This window comes from Rhinatrema bivittatum, chromosome 3 (genome assembly GCF_901001135.1).
Source record: "Rhinatrema bivittatum chromosome 3, aRhiBiv1.1, whole genome shotgun sequence".
Lineage (NCBI taxonomy): Eukaryota > Metazoa > Chordata > Amphibia > Gymnophiona > Rhinatrematidae > Rhinatrema > Rhinatrema bivittatum.
In genome coordinates, this window is record NC_042617.1 from 269001775 (window position 1) to 269019596 (window position 17822).

The 17822-nt window shown below is 42.9% G+C and overlaps 1 protein-coding gene and 1 long non-coding RNA gene across 8 annotated transcripts in view; one reads left to right on the forward strand and one right to left on the reverse strand.

Moving 5' to 3' along the window:
* AKAP7 (A-kinase anchoring protein 7) overlaps window positions 1-17822 on the forward strand; it is a 536627-nt gene that overhangs the window by 190008 nt on the left and 328797 nt on the right. The gene's annotated exons all lie outside the window — the stretch shown is intronic.
* Window positions 68-10940, reverse strand: LOC115087412. 3 transcript variants are annotated; one of them, XR_003855517.1, is made up of 3 exons: window positions 10787-10940; window positions 9646-9763; window positions 68-9526 (listed from the first exon to the last, which is right to left on the reverse strand). It is a non-coding gene; the product is annotated as an uncharacterized LOC115087412 (long non-coding RNA). The 3 variants fall into 3 exon arrangements; XR_003855515.1 differs by lacking the exon at window positions 10787-10940 and adding an exon at window positions 10706-10752; XR_003855516.1 differs by lacking the exon at window positions 10787-10940 and adding an exon at window positions 10619-10705.

Here is a 17822-nt window from a genome sequence, read left to right on the forward strand (position 1 = left end):
TCTGATCTCCCGAGTCGGCAACAAAATTGGGCATCTGAGGATCGCAAACTCTTTCAAACTTGCAGGAATTGTACGTCTCATGTCCATAGACAAATTCATGCTGAGATCGCCCAGTGCAATGCCCGTTAAGGGAACTAAAAAGGACAAAGAAAAAGCTGGCGGCACAAGCTCTAAAATGGCGGACTCGGCCACTCCCTCGAGTTCCCCGGCTGCACACGTGCCTACAAACTCAAAGGACGACTTAACTGTAAGTGTCACAAATGCAGTCGTCTTGGCGTTGGACTCCCGGTTCACGGAATTGGCGGCTAAATTTCAAGAAGTTAAAGATGCACTTACCGAATTACATCCGAGGCTGGACCTCGTGGAAAATCGGGTGTCCACATTAGAAGATGAGCGCGTAGAGCTTACCACTAAAGTATTGCGACTGGAGAAACTGACAGGAACCCAAGCAGAGAAGTTAGATGACTTGGAAAATAGGGCGAGAAGGAATAATATCAGACTGGCAGGTTTCCCCGAAAATATAAATGAACAAGACCTAGAAACATTTCTGACAAAATGGCTCCTTGACACGCTGGAACTGCATGATCTGTCTGAGCCCTTGCATATTGAGCGGGCCCACCGTTTAGGGAGGAAAAGAGATGGGGACCCTAGACCACGCTTAATAATCGCCAAAATTATGAGTTGGGCACATAAACAAAAAATAATGCAGGCATACAGGAAGAAGCAAAAAGTTCTGTACCAAAATACTGAAATAAAAATATTTCAAGATTTCTCTGCACAACTAGTACAGAAAAGGAAGCTCTTCAGCCCACTATGCACCGAATTGTTTAAAACTAACGTGCGATTCCAGTTACTATACCCTGCTATACTGAAAATTCGATATGATGGAAAGGATCACCAATTTACAGAAGTGGAACCGGCCAAACAATTTATGGCAGGATTCTCTAAAGACTGAACTGTTTTGTCTTGTTTTTGCCATGGTTGATTCTCGGAGGGGATTTATTCAGGACGATCTCTGTGTGCCCTAACTTTGGACTAGTGGCGGGAAACTAAGATCGTGGGTCAGCGGATCAAACCCCAGATCATGATGGGCACCTTATTACTTGAACTGGTTCTAACGTATTACTAATACCGGGTTGGGGTGAAAGGCTGGACTTCATCCTCTTTTAGACTTTGCGGAGCCCCACGGGGTTTTACCACCTCTCCAGCTACGCACAGATTCAGTACAGAATATTTTGTTGCCCTGCCCGGACATTTTCTGTTTTTTTTTCCATTTATTAAGCACTTGCCAGGACGGGGGTCTTTACTCCTATGGTATTTTCTTTTTACTTTCAAAGTCAGGCTGGCTGGATTTTAAGTGCCTGATTTATACTCCAGGTGCGGTAAGGGGTATGGCAAATATTTTTTACTGGCCATAAGCTTTATTTGGTACATTATGGACTTCGCTCTGGTTATCTCCACCTTTACTTTTTCTTTCTAAACTGTCCTTTTCATGGATATTTGATTTGTATTAACTAGCTTGACTGACCGACGTGCCTTGGAAAGAAGACCCACGCAGGAGGTGGATGGCCACTTTCCACTTGCAGTTCTTACCGTGTTGGATGGGTCCGGGGAACACACAGGATTGCTTATGTTTATACAGTTATTGTTGTTAAAGTTTGTTGCTGACTCGGGAGGGGGGAGCACATCACATCATTAGCGTGCTCCCATATATCCCTCGTGTAGAGGGAAGCTTAGCTGACTTAAATGAGGGAGGGGGGATTGGGGACTTTGGGGGCACTATGTGGGATATTTCTCTTATTATGTATTACAGGGTACAGTAGATTGAAGCTTACTACCGCTTGTCAGGCAGATAGAACATGTCATGTGGGACATACTTTTAATGCAGGTATCAGTTCTTCCTCACGGCTCTGCGGACTCAGGCTGGGGAGTCTGCAGTTTTTCCTTTACAATGATTGGGCACAAAAAGGTAAATTTTGGCCAAGTCTCATAATTCTTTGAGATTGGCAAGTTTAAATGTCAATGGCCTGGGCAGTCCAATAAAACGCACGAAGGTGCTCTCCTTTCTAAAAAGGTCTAAAATACATATTGCCTGTTTACAGGAAACCCATCTCACAGCATCTGAAAGTAGGAAATTACAAAAAGATTGGGTGGGAGCTACCTTCTTCTCGCCTGCTGTAGGGAAAAAAGCGGGGGTAGCAGTGCTTGTGCATAGGAATGTTTCATTTCAACTACTCTCTGAGATGTCAGACTCTGAGGGCAGATACATTATTCTTATAGGTAAAATAAATGGAAAGGAGATCACCATCTGTAACGTTTATGGGCCAAATACACCTGACAAAAAGTTTTTTTCCTCCATTACAAACATGCTCATTACCCACGGAAAAGGAGGTATATTTATAATGGGAGATTTTAATAGTGTTCACGACCCGGTACTGGACCGGTCTGTCCCACCAAGCAAACTAGCACAGAAGCTTCAGACGACGAGTATTAGTCAGCTCTGTCAAGATCTGCAGCTATTAGATTATTGGAGAACTCTTAACAGTGATGCGCATGATTACACACATGTTTCCAAAGCCCATGGCACTCTTTCAAGGATAGATTACATTCTGGGTTCTGCATATCTCTTCCATCAGATTTCCTCGGCAGAGATAGGTCCCATGGGAGTCTCTGATCACGCACTCATTTGGGTGGATTTCCAACTGGACAATAAGTTACCACCACATTCTTGGTGGCGGTTTCCAGCCTACCTGAAAGATGATCTTCCTTTTCAACAATTCTTGTGCACCAAATGGGAACAATTCCAAATTAATAATGCACAACATACATCAGATATGAATTTATTTTGGGAAACTGGGAAAGCGGTCATGAGAGGTGAAATCATATCGTATGTGCGCAGTAGAAATAAACTCATACATGAGAAAATCATATCCCTGGAAGTGGAGCTCAAAAAGGCCAAGAGCGAAATAATAAGAAATCCTACACCGGCCAATTTTGACCGATATTCTGCCACATTGAATTCCTTACAATCCTACCTACATCAGAAATCATTAAAAGCCTTTCATTATAAGGAACATACCTATTTCCGGTTCGGGAACAAATCGGGTAGACTGTTGGCAAAATTGGTGAAACTCAGACAAAGTAAAACTTACATAGATAAATTAAAGACACCCCAGGGGACATGGGCAGTTAAAGGGACTGATATCTGTGAGGTGTTGAAGGGTTTTTACGAGCATTTGTATACGGAGGATAGACTGGGCGGTAGCACGGAAGAAGACTCTTTTTTTAAGTCTCTCCACATCCCCCAAATATCTGCACTACAATTGGATTCCCTGAATTCTCCCATTTCGGAACTTGAAATTCAGATGGCTATTAAAGCTTGTAAACCCGGTAAAGCGCCAGGTCCGGATGGCTTTACGTATGATTATTACAAGATATTAGGGGACACAATTCCTGAGTCTCTCGGCTCATTCTATCAAGGAGCTTTAGACAAAAAACAATTTCCCCCACAGTTCAATCAAGCATATATCACCATATTACCTAAACCCGGTAAAGATCTTACTCAACCAGCGTCTTACAGACCAATTTCACTATTAAATTGTGATCTCAAAATACTCGCAAATGTTCTGGCAAAGCATCTGAATGCGATACTTCCCTCCCTGATATCACCGCATCAGGTGGGGTTTGTGAAGGGAAGATCGGCCAGTTCGCACATTGCAAAATTGGTTACTGCTATTTCTTATAGTCAAAAATACAAACTGCCCTCGATGGCGGTGAGTTTTGACTCTGAGAAAGCTTTCGACCGAGTTTCCTGGGATTATATGTTCTCAGTATTAGGGAGATATGGGTTACACGGGAGTCTCTATTCATACGTTACCCTTCTATATCAATCTCCATCCTCTCATATTTTGGCAAATGGTCATGCCTCCCTGGCCTTTGAACCTAAACGAGGAGTGCGACAAGGATGCCCTCTGTCCCCTTTATTATATATCATGGCCATAGACCCACTGTTACGTTATATTTATGAAGATAGCTCCATTAGTGGTCTTACACATAATGATCTAACGTCTAACATTTGCTGATGATATTCTCATATATCTGACAGATCCGCAACGGTCCTTACCAAGAGTTCTTGAATTACAAAAATGGTATGGGTCATTTTCTGGCCTAAAAATTAACGTGGACAAATCTGAAGCTTTGGAACTTTATGGTGACTTGAGTACAGCATGGGGTCCGTCATTCCCCCTTAAATGGGCCCACAAACAGATTAAGTATTTGGGAGTTTTTATACCAAGTTTAATTACAACTGTCTACGATGTTAATGTGCAGCCCTTATTACAAAAAATGGAAAAACGAATGGTTAATTGGACCTCACTACCTCTGTCTCTAACGGGACGGCTCCATTTATTCAAAATGATGGAACTCCCTAAATGGTTATATCTCTTTCAAATGCTTCCAATTTGGTTAAAGAATAAGGACCTGTGCACCATTTATAAAATTTTGCGCAAATTTTTGTGGCGGGGGAAGAGATCCAGATTAGCGCTAAAATACTTACAAATCAGATCGGGAAATGGGGGACTGTCCTGCCCGAATTTTAGAGATTATAACCTAGTAAGTATGTTGAGACATATCCGGGACTGGATACTAGGTACTACCTTTTTTTCACCATCTACCTATATTCGTAGTTGGCTTAATAATTATTCTTTAGCAACTCTCATACAACTTAAATGGAGCCAACTTCCATACGCTTGTCGAGGTTATCTGATACTTCAATCCAGTAGACAAGCCTGGGTCTATTTTTGTAAAAAACTGGGGATTCCATTGAATCCTCTTTCTCTCCTTATGGAAATCTGTGATAACCCCCAGTTCCCACCGGGTATAGGACAAACTGTATTTCATAATTGGGCACAGAGAGGGCTAGTAAGGGTTTCTCAACTATTTTCTCCCACAACTGATACGATGTATAGTTTTTCTGAGCTCCAAGATAAATTTCACATTCCTAAAGAAGACTTCTATGCATATCTTCAGGTGCGACATTATCTTTTTCAAGCACAATGGCCTACGCTTTCCATAGGTCAGAGGGGCTGCTTGGCGGTAATGTTTTGTACTAGGCCACAGATCAAATATTCTTGTTCAATGTTCTCTACCATGTTACACTCACATTTGAATATCAACGCTTATGACGGGATATTAAATAAATGGGCTAAATACTCCTCTATATCATTAACGACTAGTACAATCAAGCGATATCTTTTACAAAGTGGTAAGGTTACAGAAAATGCGAATTTGAGAGAATTAAATTTTAAATTTATATGGCAGTTATATTGTACCAACTCAGTAGCTTTTCAGTTGGGGATTACCACTTCTCCTCTTTGTTTGAAGTGTGGAACTGAGGAGGGACACTATATGCATAGTTTCTGGGAATGTACTAAAATTAAACAGTTGTGGCTAGAGGTTCAACAACACTGTTCTCAGATATATGACTGTTTATTACCTCTTGACCCCATGTTATGGTTGTTTGGCTTGTTTGACGATACTCAGTATCTGTTGACTATGTCGCAGAAACTTTTCATCTGTAAAGCTGGTCTTATTGCCAAACATGTGGTGGTTACCCATTGGATATCTACTGACCCTCCTAATATTGTCCATTGGCATAGGAAACTATTACAAATAGCTACGTTTGAATATATGACGGCTAAAGCCTTGACCGTCTCGAAACAACGGCACACTACTGCTGTGTGGTCGGCTTATCTGCAAAGCCAACCTGTGCATCTGATCAAGCATCTGCCAAGACTAGACTCGGACCCGAATTCAGGAGGTCCTAGACTTTAGGGGCTCAATGACTCTGTGGATGCGGTTTTCACTCTTTAATCCCAAAGTCGACGCTGCCCATCTAACTGTTAACTGTTACCTACACGTGATGTCGCTTAAATGCTTAAATGGTTTATTGTATTACTGCTTACAAGATATTGCTTTTATGGTTTATTGTACCACTGTCTCATAGCTTTAATGCTGTACTCTACTGTTACATTGTGACATTGTTACACTGTTTTACTAAATAAGTGAACACCGAATGAAAGTTTGAGAGAATAAGAAGAAATAGATGTTGGATAGATAGAGGGTGGGGGGTGGGAGGGATGGGTTAGATTAAGGATGAAATGGGAGAAAATGTACATTTGACGCATGCAGACTTTGTGACATTTACGTACTCTCAGCGACAGGTTTCTTATGTTGCACGTCATTGTCCACTTCATGAGCAGTTACGAAAGTTTATTTTTTCTATTTTTTTCTATTTACTGTTTTAGATTTACTGTTCTGGTATATTGTATCGGTTCTATGTTATGTGGCACATTGTTTGGCTTTATAAAAATCCAATAAAAATATATAACACAAAAAAAAGAGATCTAAAGACATGGCTATTTAAAAAAGCTTTATGATGGAAAGGTTTAAATTTGTTTCATCATTGTAGGAAGTACCGTCCAAGGCCTAATTTTTAAAATCATGTTAGTTAAGTTTATCTTTATGTATTATTTTACTAATTTTACTATATTTTATTTTATTGTTAGTATTATACATATTGAATTTTTATGATTTATGCTGTATGGTTTATTTTCTGACTGATTGTAAACCGTTCATGATAGAATATTGAATGACGGTATATAAAAATGTATAAATAAATTAAATATTGAGTTGGCAGTCTAATATGAAACTGAGGCTGTGGACTTGGTGGCTCAAGGGTAGCATTAGTCTTTCCAAGGTCAATCTTGAGTGGATATGGCTGTAGTCCTTTTTCTCAATCCACAAAATCTCCATTGTTTAGGGGGTTTAGTTTCATTTGTTGTAGTATAGCCAGTCTCAGATCCTTTTAAGGTAATTATTTAGGTTGGTGATTGCATGGTCGGGTCTGAGCCTAGAATACGTAGTAGCTGGATGTCAACTGCATAGGAGTGATAAAGAATCTAGTAGTCTCTGATTAATGTGCCAAGTGGGGCTATGTAGATGTTGAAAAGAATAGGAGATAGGGTGGATCCTTGTGGCACACCACAGGGTACGGGATGAGGTATTGAGAGCACCTGTCCAAGGGTTATGGTTTGAGTGCGATTTTAAAGGAAGGATTTAAACTATTCCAGTAAGTCATAAATCCATTAGTCAAGAACTGAGGAATTCATGGTCTGTAGTGTCATATGCTGCTGAGAGGTAAAGGAGTACCAGAAGAGCAGGTTGTCCATAGTCTAGGCAGAGTTTTACTTCATCAACAAGTCTAACTAGAGCAGTTTCTGTGTTGTAGTGAGGTCTGAACCTGAACTGGAAAGGATCCAATTAGTTTTTGAATTGTGGAAAGTCTGTTAATGTGTGATAAGATCCCCAAATTGAGGTCTTTCCTCCCTGAGCTTATATAATGCTGGGACAAGGCACTGGGCAAGTGTGTAAGACTGAACTCTTAAACCTTAAGATGTCCAGCCCCATTAGCTGTCCCCCGACCACAAGGAGAGAGTTGCAGAAGAAACATTTTGTGTTTTAAAAAGGATTACTTTTACCTATATGGAATATATGTCTCCCCCCCTCCCCAAAAGCTTATAATATGTCCCAGACTTTATTGTAATGCTTACTCAAGCAGTAATTGGTGAGTCCATATATAGGGCAAAGTTTTCATTATGGTTCCTAACTGAAAAGTTTCACACATGGTTTTAATCCTACACAAGACTAGCTGATTTTCAAACACAGGTACTCATATAATCAGGCAGCTAAAAGTATGCAAGTTTTCAAAACAGTAGTCTAAGTTAGGTGCACTGGGGGCTATTTTAAAACTGCCTGCGCTGGTGCAAAGCCTGGATTTACACTGATTTTCAAAGGCAAAATTTACGCGCATAAAGGCAAATTTTAAAAGCCCTGCGCAGATAAGTCAGGCCAGCACGTGCCGAGCAGACTTTAAAAGGCGGGCGGGTACACTGGATCTCCGAATACGTGCACAAATGAAAAGTTTTGAAAAGGGGGCGGGGCTTGGGCCTGGTCTGGGCAGGGCATGGGCATGTCGGGGAAAGGCCAAGAGATGTGCGCATAAACACTTTCGTGCACAAGCGCGCTGGGATCCCCTGCCGCTTAACTTTACTAATGCTATGGATGATGTATAAGAAATAAAATAAAAAAAATCTAGGCTAGTCAGCGGGGTATTACGGGTTGGTGCTTATGGGGGAAAGGGAGACCGTTAAACTAGGGGGGGTTTGGAAGTCCTATCCCTTAATTGGGCGAACTGGCAATGAACTGGGGAAACTACCTTATAAAATTCCCCCACTTACGCGGTAGACACTGCATTTGTATGCACATGCGCACATCCATTTAAAATTGTGCGCACATGTACGCCCGTTCTGGCTGTTTTATAACATGCGCGCATATAGGCACGCATATTATAAAATGGACGCATCTCTGGGCTCGAGCCGACAAACGCGTGCAGTGTGCACCCGCGTGCCAGTATTAAAGTTACCGTCATACTTTTTCCTTTTGAAAACAATCCCAGAAAGCTACCCACATATGTTTAAACCTGCTGACTTGTGAGGGTAGTTTTCTGAGGGAAAAAAAAAAAATCAAGCACCCGTTTTTGAGAATTCAAAACTATGCACGTTAAGTGCAAATCCCTCCCCCCAGTCTCCCAGAGCACTGTTGGTAAACAGGGGCCTTAGGTATATACTTTTACACCGTTATAGGGTGGGCAGTTTTCTAAGAGCCCATTTTTGAGGGTAAATCGTTATTTTACTATTAGAAATGGCTTTGAAAATTACCTTCTAATAGCATGCCTACGATGCCCATATATTTTTTTTTAAATTCAGTGTATGTGCATTTCCAAACATGCCTCCAAAGCACCACCTGGAATAGCTGTCTTCTGTGCAGCCAAGAGTATGTACATTATGAAAGTACACGTGCACTGTATGGTGGCTAAGGAGCCATTTGCCCCAGTATGGCCGTCTTAAACTGGTCAACTCTATTTTGACCGTGCAGAATGCGTCTCAGACTTTGAACATTTACATCATATTGTATAAATATAAGTAGCGGTGGTAGAAATTTAAATAGAGCACTGTGTCGGCAAGGATCCCAAATTGCTGAGCAGTTATAGCATATTTCCATCGATGGCTGCCAAGAACTGGTATCATTTTTGTCAGTAATAATAATACGAGCTGCACTGCTGACCCAAAAAGAGAAAACATAAAGCATTAACCTACAAACCACCTTACTGATTGAATTAAAATGGTGACAGTTAGACTTGATTTAGCTGTTCCTTAATGTCTTCTAATGTTATAAATCCAGTTGTCGTTTTTACCGGCACAAGCAATGTAAACAGCCATCAGTCTTCTTGGCAGGTATTGTTGCTCTGAGGGTCAGCAGTTTAGAATGTCATTAAAGCACGTTTTTGTACTCTTGACAGTGGAATAAATTTTGTCCTCTGCAGAGTGAATATCTTGCAATATATGTGTTTGCTGAATACCAGCTGTCAAGGCAGGTAACCTAGTAGTCAATAAAACATTCAGCAGAGCTTAAAAAAAAAAGAAAAAAGAAAGGTATTTAGGGATAAGCAGGAAGTGGGGCCATTGGAGACCCATTATTAGTGCCCTCAGCTCCACCCAGGAACTAGCCAGAAGAGGTTATTCATACACATGTTTTGCTGTTTCATTCACTTCTCAGAGCCTTCACACCTGAATACGTTTACTCTTCTTAGGGCTGGAGTTTCGAAAAGAGGTCCTAGCTGCAGCCGTGCAGTTTCCATTCTGGTCTGTGGGAGAGATTTTGTTACTTTTAACATTTTTTTTTTCCTCCCATGGCAAAATTGACAAATGTAGCTGAAACAACCTGCACCATTTGTGTCTACCACATGCCTTAATAGGGAATGTGAATGAAACTGTCTGCTTTCTGAAAAACACTGACTGTACTTTTTCATGGCAGTTTCTCTACTGCAGATCATAGCACTCGTCTTTTTAAAATCACTTGCCAGACCTTACATCTTACACAAACAGCTTATCATTCTTACCATATTTTCACCACTATCCCTTCCTTCCAATTGTATCTCATCTTCCCATTCTCGGTCTCATGCATTCACTAGCACAGGGCTGCCAGGTCAACTCTAGGCTAACTGAAGCCCTGTGCAAAAACTGAAATTGGTGCTGCCCCCTGCCATGAAAAATACTGCCTTCACGTGCATTCTCTTCACGGATCTATCTGATCCCTAGCTGATTGTCCCCATAACTGATATCCCCTCCCAATGACAAACTTAGGTTTTTGTCACTACGATGCATTGCTGGTGCTGTGAATATCTTCCTCTACCAGTAGGTCTGAGGACAAAACTACAAAATAAACCTTGCTCCTTGAGTTCAGTAAACATACTCTTTATTTAAAAATTCCCCCAACAATAAGTGCAGAGCAGAATTAGGAGTGTCCTCCTTCAGTTCATCATGCAAAGAAAACTATTCAAATCGTGGCGTCACTTAATAACAGCAACACAAATTTCCTCCACTACCAGTACCTCTGTAATGCAGCAATAAACCCTATAGCAAATCTGCTATTCTAAAACAGCACTAATTCCCAGGACTCAAGCAGCAAAATATGTCTATTTTCCTCTGATCCTTCTCACCTTCCAACACCCCCTTCCATCCACCTTTCTCTCCTTCCATCCCCATGCTTTCCACATTTCCTCTTTCACCTTCCAATCCCTCCTCACCTGCCATCTTCTTTTTCCTTCTATCCTCCCTTCCCTTTCCTTCCAAATCACTCCAGCCTACAGCACCCATACCTCCCTCACCTTCCAAATTAGTCTTCCCCTCTCCCAATATAGTCATCACAGCCTGATTGGCAGGCGAGCAAAGCCAAGGCTGAGCATTCTGTCAAAGTATTTCCTCCTGCTGCCAGCTCCTCTTCCTTCAGCACAGCTGTTTAAACCATGTGAGAGGGGGAGGAGTTGGCGGCAAGAAGAGTTGCTTAAATAGACGCACCGGCTGCAGCTCCGCTCTCCTGCCTATTGGGCTGTGGGGGAAAAGGGAGCACACAACAGCTGATCTTCGGTCCCCTACACCATGAGGAAGTCATGTGGTACCAGCAGTTTTGCCCTGCAGGCCATCTTGGTAGGTAGGAATCCCTGAAGGAGCACCTGCTTTCCTTCAGCCTCAGGGCTGCAGCAGCTCCTCAGCCCTCAGGGCTGTATTGGGAAGTAAGATAGATTTTTTTTTTTTAAGAAGCATTATGAGAGAGCTGTTGTGGCGCACCCTAATGGATGCTGCCATATGTGACTGCACAGGTTGCACTCCCCAAAAGATGGCCCTGCAGGATTGGGTAACTCTGGTCCTTGAGAGCCCCTAACTGGTCGGGTTTTCAGGATATCCTGATGAATATGAATGAGAGAGATTTGCAGGCATATTGTCTCCGTTGTATGCAAATCTCATTATGTTATAGGGTGGGCAGTTTTCTAAGAGCCTATTTTTGAGGGTAAACCGTTTTTCATTATGTTTATCCTGAACACCTGACCAGTTAGGGGCCCTTGAGGACTGGAGATGCCTATCTCTGTACTAGCAGTATACATGGGAATGGCAAATGTGAAAATCCCATGGTGGGCTGGTATCATGGGGATTCTTTACCCTGTGTATTTTTGCTGGTTCAAAGTACGCAGAGCAAAGAACATGAGAGGATTTTCACTATCGCTGGCAATGTCTGTTTTCTCAGTATAGAGCGGGTGCGGTTTTCCTGTTTACATATAGAAATTCATTTGGAAATTGCCTCCATAGTACACAAGCATACGTACTCTTGCATTCATACCCATCTTTCATGCAGGACTGGCTTTAAAGGGATGCTGCTCATAGTGCTGCTCATAGTGCTGCAAGGCATTCTCTCTGGTCACAGAGGATGTTGCTCCTCATGCTTGCTCAAGGTGACACCAATGCTAAAGCCAGTCCTGAATTCATGCTTAAATAGCACCACACAGAATATTTTTATATATATAAAACAAATCTTCAGTAAACATAATAAACAGATTAAAAAAATGTCATCCCCCTTTGAGGGTTTATTTTCTAACTGGGCACTGCTGAGTCTTTTCAATATCTCTTAAGAGGTTGTGGTTCAGGGCCTCTGTCCTCTCTTCTTTAGTTTCTGATCCCTTCTCTTGTTGGTCTACCTACCAGTGGATGTCATGTCGCAGCTAAAAGGGAAGACATCCAGTTAAGAGAGAATCCTACATTAGCAGACTTCTATTGTAACACAAAATATTAAACTCAAAATGGAAATTAATACTGTGGATGATATATAGCTCCATATTCAAAAAGCGGGGTTATACCCTAGGACAGGAGTGGGCAATTCTGGTCCTCAAGGGCCTCAAATCAGTCAGGTTTTCAGGATATCCCTAATGAATATGTATGAAATAGGTTTGCATATGATTGAGACAGTGTGCATGCAAATGTTTCTCTTGCACATTCATTAGAGATATCCTGAATACCCGACTGTTTTGCCGCCCTCAAGGACCAGAATTGCCCATTCCTGCCCTAACACATGCAGACGGCTGCGACCTCTCATACTCACCTCTTTTCTTGCTACTTTGTCTATCCTCGGAAGAATGGTGGCCTCCGCCAGCGAACGCCGACCTCCCTGGCATCCTCGGACGGTGTGGGCGATGCTGACCATCATCTTGTTCCTGAAGTCTCTTAGCGTGCGCGCATGGACAGTCTTTAGTACACGTCATGGTGGGAACCTCTGAGGCGTCCTCTCCGCATGACGTCACCGCTTTGCTGTATTTAAGCTGACCGGCCCAACTCCTAGACGAGTTAGCAAAGAGTTCTCCTCGTTGCTGAATCCACTTCTCCTTGGACTTCCTGTTCCTGTCTCGGTGGGGAAAGCTCTGAGTACTCGCTCCTCAGGGGCTATCCCGCATTCCTAGGTTATCCGCTCCTCGGAGGGCCTTCCCGCCTTGCTCTTCTGTAACCAAGTCTTGTGAGTTCATCTCGCTTCATCTCTACTAGCCTTGCTGAAATTCTCTCTCCGGTGTACCCCGAGCCTCGGACCACTACCGCATTCTCACCAGCAGGATTCGCTACATCTACCCTGCGCTGCAGGAAGACTGTTATTTTCACTTCAAGTACTTCTGGGCTCCAGGACCTCAGACCATCTCTACACCATCTGCCTCGTATAGCCATCCTTGGCGTACCCCGCGCTGCGGGCCACTACCGGACTGTCTTATCTGAGGTACCTTCCTGGGTTCGCCCTTCAGCTGAGAACTGTACTTTTATTTCAGTACCCGCTCCACGGGTTCTGCTCTCTCTTTTTCCCATAATAGTCTGTAGTACAGCTGTGTCCTAGCTACTGAGACCATGCCTACCGGCAGTGAGGCCCATGGGGCTCCTCCCTGTGGGCGGTGACACTTCTCACTCTGGCCCAGAGTTCACATCCATACCAAAACATAACAGATTGCTAACTCCATAGACCTGGCTCAGGTCTCAGTCCTCCAGGCCATTCCTGGCCTGGCCCAGCGACTCTCCGAGCAATAAAGGACACTAGAGACTTGGGCCAACACTTTTATCCAGCTAAGCTCTCAGCTGGACTCTGCCTTGACGCCTGACAAACTCACTTCCACTTCACAGGCATTGCCTATTCGGCACTCTGTACCTCTGCCAGCACCTACATGTTTTACAGGTGATTCCCTTTTATGTAGGGGCTTTTTGAATCAGAACTTTCTGAGGTTAACAGTGAAATGCATGAGAGTTTGTCTGTATCGAAAAACTGTGTGCTACATAAGTATATCAGTCCCAGATTTCTCACTGATGCAGTAAGCAATAGGGATGTGGATTCGTCTAGGACTAATTAGGCAATTTCAATGAAATTGCCAAATTTGTCCTGGTTTGGGGAGCCTGAAACCCGAATGAGTTTTTCCCAAAATTTCTGATTAGTGCGCACTAATCCGAAATTCGGGTCCCCCCAAATTTAAAAGGCCTGAACTGCAGGAAATACGAAATTTCCTGCGGCGGGCTGAAAACGAAGCCCGAACCAAAAAGGGTCGGGCTTCGCACATCTCTAGTAAGCAAAGATTAAAATTTTTGTGAAAAAAATAACATTTAATAATGATATTTTATAAGGAGTTATTGAAATTAAAGAATATGCTATCTTTCTCCTGCATCATTTTCAACAATAAAATATCTAGGATTTTTTTTTTTTAGTATAGCTGTTAAATGTAGTGTGCAATGTGTCATGTACGTGAGCATCATCTGTCAGATGTGTCATGACGGAAAAAAGTTGAGAACCACTGCTTTAAGATACCCCCAGAATGCAAACAACAGAACGTTTGGTTATATTTCAAAGATATCAGGCAGTAATATCATATACTTAGCTTTTGGAGCTTGGAGCCTTGTGGACAGGAACTGACCAGTAAGCAGAGTGGCACTTGTCCCTGCAATTCACAAGTCTATCTGCTTGCTATAGACAGGCAGGTTTTCAGGATATCCACAATGAATATGCATGAGATAGATTTGCATACAGTGGAGACAGTGCATGCAAATCTTTCTCATGCTCTAGCTCATGAGATGAGGGTGAAAGAAGGTAGAAGTAATCCAGGGAAATATTTCTGTACAGAAAGGGTGGTGGATACATGGAATAGCCTCCCCCATGAAGTGATGGAGACAAAGATAGTATCTAAATTCAAAAAAGCATGGGAAAAGCAAATGGAATCGCTGAAGGATTGTACTGATGTACAGACTAAATAGGCTGTATGCCCTTTTTCTGGCATCATTCTCATTGTGTTTACTTTTGGTTCATTGTGAAGGCTTTTGGTTGCTTTATTAATAAAAATGTTTTCTTAGCTGTATCAATTCACTCTTTTTATAGCTTGTGTTTCATTGCAGGTTTTTTTTCTCAATGTATCATTATAACAAAAGAATAGAAATGTTGAAAAAATTTGCAAAGTCAGTAATCCAAGGCCTGACTGAGAATTTTTGCTACAAGTTTAATTGTTCAAAAATTATCTATAACATGTAGCCATCAAACCAAAATTCAGACTTGTAACACTGGTGTCCCTATCTGGAATTGTGTAGATTTCTGATAATCATATTGGAGTCAAAATTAAAAGAGGTGGATGGCACTTTATAGAGTAACCAATTTATTGAGGCATGAGCTTTTGAGGACAGAGTCCGCTTTGTCAAATGCAATTCCTCTGATGATCTTAATCATATTAGAGTCAGTTTTCAAAGGGTGTATATACCTAACTGTGAGAGTTAGGCACCTAAATCGGCCCCTTTAAAAACTGACAGGGCTCTGCACCTACATTTAGGAGCCTATTTTCACTAAGTACCCAAATTTAGGGGGTTATTTTCTAAAGCTAGCGCACACGAAAAGGGACTTTTCACACGCGAAAAGTCCCTTTTCGCGTGCAATAGCTAAAAAGGGGCAGAGTCGGGGTGGCGTCTGCCCCGGAAGAGGAGTTGGGGCGGACACCGCGAAGACAGCGCGGACGGCGAAAAGGTAAGGAGCCTTTTTGCTTCCAATTTAACGCCCAATAGCACCACCTTTTACGATGGCGCTATTGGGTGCGAAAGCCGGCAGCGATCGCACCATGGAGGTGCGATCGCTGCCGGCTATCGCAGGCCCGCCTCCCGCTTCGCCCCCCCCCCCCCCCCGCCCCCCGTTAGCTCGCGATTCAGGGAGCCCTGAGACATAGGAAAATCTAGGCCTAAATTTCCTAAAAAATAGGGGTGGAGCTAGGGTGGGGAAAACTGATGTGCATAGCACTGATTTTTCAGCTCTGTGGAAATACATTGCAGGCCTAAATTTAGATCCCTAAGCAAAGTACTGAATGTTTTTTGAAAATTGACCTCATTTGTCCTACAGAAAACAGGAGTTTTTGCAGGATGTGAGAACTTTTATGACACTATTGTTACCTTATATGATCTAGAAAAATCGTCTTCAACAAGAAGTTTGGATAATTATTTACTTTTTAAACTTGTATTATGTTTGGCCGGCCGTGGGAAGATCGCAACCAGCTGCGCTTACCCGGAAGCCATTGATGTTGCTCCTCTGAAACCAACTTCCGAACTGCATGCGTCTGATATATGTTCAATAGCGGGAACCGCAGCAGTGGCACACTATGATGACAAGGCGTGGCTGGGAATTTAAACCCCAGCCATGCATACAGCTATTGCTTCAGCAATGGATTCCCTGCCTAGCCAGCAGTACATTTTGCCTCAGTGTATTCCAGCCCTGCTTCATCCAGCTTTACCTTGTCCAAACCTTGCCTCATCCAGCCTCGCCTTGCCCTGGTCCCTTCTTGCCCAGTTTATTTATTTATAAGTTTTATAGACCGTCATTCGGAATATACCATCATAACGGTTTACATAAATAAAAAATTAATTTAAAATAAAACAGTTAAATGAAATAAAAACAAATACAATCTTAATCAATACAAGTATCCTTGTCCTTGGAATCTTGTTTTGTCCTGATTTTCTGATTTTGACTTTTGCTTTGGTCTTTGACTACTCTCTTGCTTGCTGCCTGGACCTGACCTTGCCTCGTATCCTGACTATGCCCTGTCTACTGCCTGCCCTGATTCTCAGCCCATCCCTGGACAATCTCTTTTGATGTGCTTTTGGGACCCACATAAGTCCTGCTGGCTCCTGGAACCTAAGGGCTTAACCTGCGGGGAATGGGGTTGGTTTAGGCAAAGTTCCAGCTTTTCCCAGACCAGGACATGTTCACCAGCTGTCGGTAGGAACCTAGTAGGTATGCCTACTAGGCTGCATCAACCTTGCCACAGCACACTATCATTACAGATTGCTGAGGCCATGAGCTCGGAGACATGTTCCCAGCCCAAGCCATTGCCGGATTGGCATTCTAGGTGCAACAACAATAGGCCCAGTTGAATTCCCTGGCCAGTCTCCTCCAAGGTTTAATCCAGCAAGCCTACCAGCATCTTACAATGTGAAAGGACTATTTCAGGGTCTTGCTCAGTTATTGAATACTGTGCAGGACCAATTACCAGCTCCAGCTCGAGCTATGGCAAATCCTCCACTTGCAACCACTCAGACCTCGGAAGCCATGCTGCATTTTCTCCATCTCCCAGGTAGAGTGGCAACGCCAAAGGATGCTGAGAGTTTCTTAATGCATATAAGGTGCACTTTGAAATTCAGGCGGCTCGTTTCAGACCATGTCAAGGTGACTTATATACTCTCCTTACTGGATGGCCCTGCCCTTGCCTGGGCCTCTTATTTGTGGGAACGAGAAGATCCACTTTTTGTGAACTTTGACCACTTTGTACGAGAGTTTTACCTGATTTTTGATAAGCCTGGTCATTGCTTTTCCACAGCCATGGAGAAGGTGCGTATGCACCAACGCACCTGCACTATGGGCAACTATGTTGTAGAATTTTGCACTCTGGCCTCCAAGCTTGGCTGGGATGAAGACAGTTAAATGGACTTCTTCTGGTAAGGGCTAACTGGTAGAATAAAAGATGAGCTGGCAGGCCGAGATCTTCTACTCTCTCAGGAAGCACTCATTGTCCTAGCTATCCGCATGTATTTAAGGTTCTAGAAACAAGCCAAGGAGAAGACGACATCTCATCAACCGATCCATTTAGCTACTGATTTCAAGCACATCCTGAAAGCCACCTCAGACCCCTGATGGTTATTACCTGCAAAGAACCAATGCAATTGGGTAGATCTCGGCTCTATGAGGAAGAGAACTGGAAGTGAAGTGTTAAGAACCGTGGCTTGCGGGAAGGTCCTGCGAGCTGCCAGACTCACCCTGATGCTGCCCATACTCTTCTGTAGTTGGGATGCCACCCTCCCCTCAATATTGGCAAGCGTGGGATGGCAGGC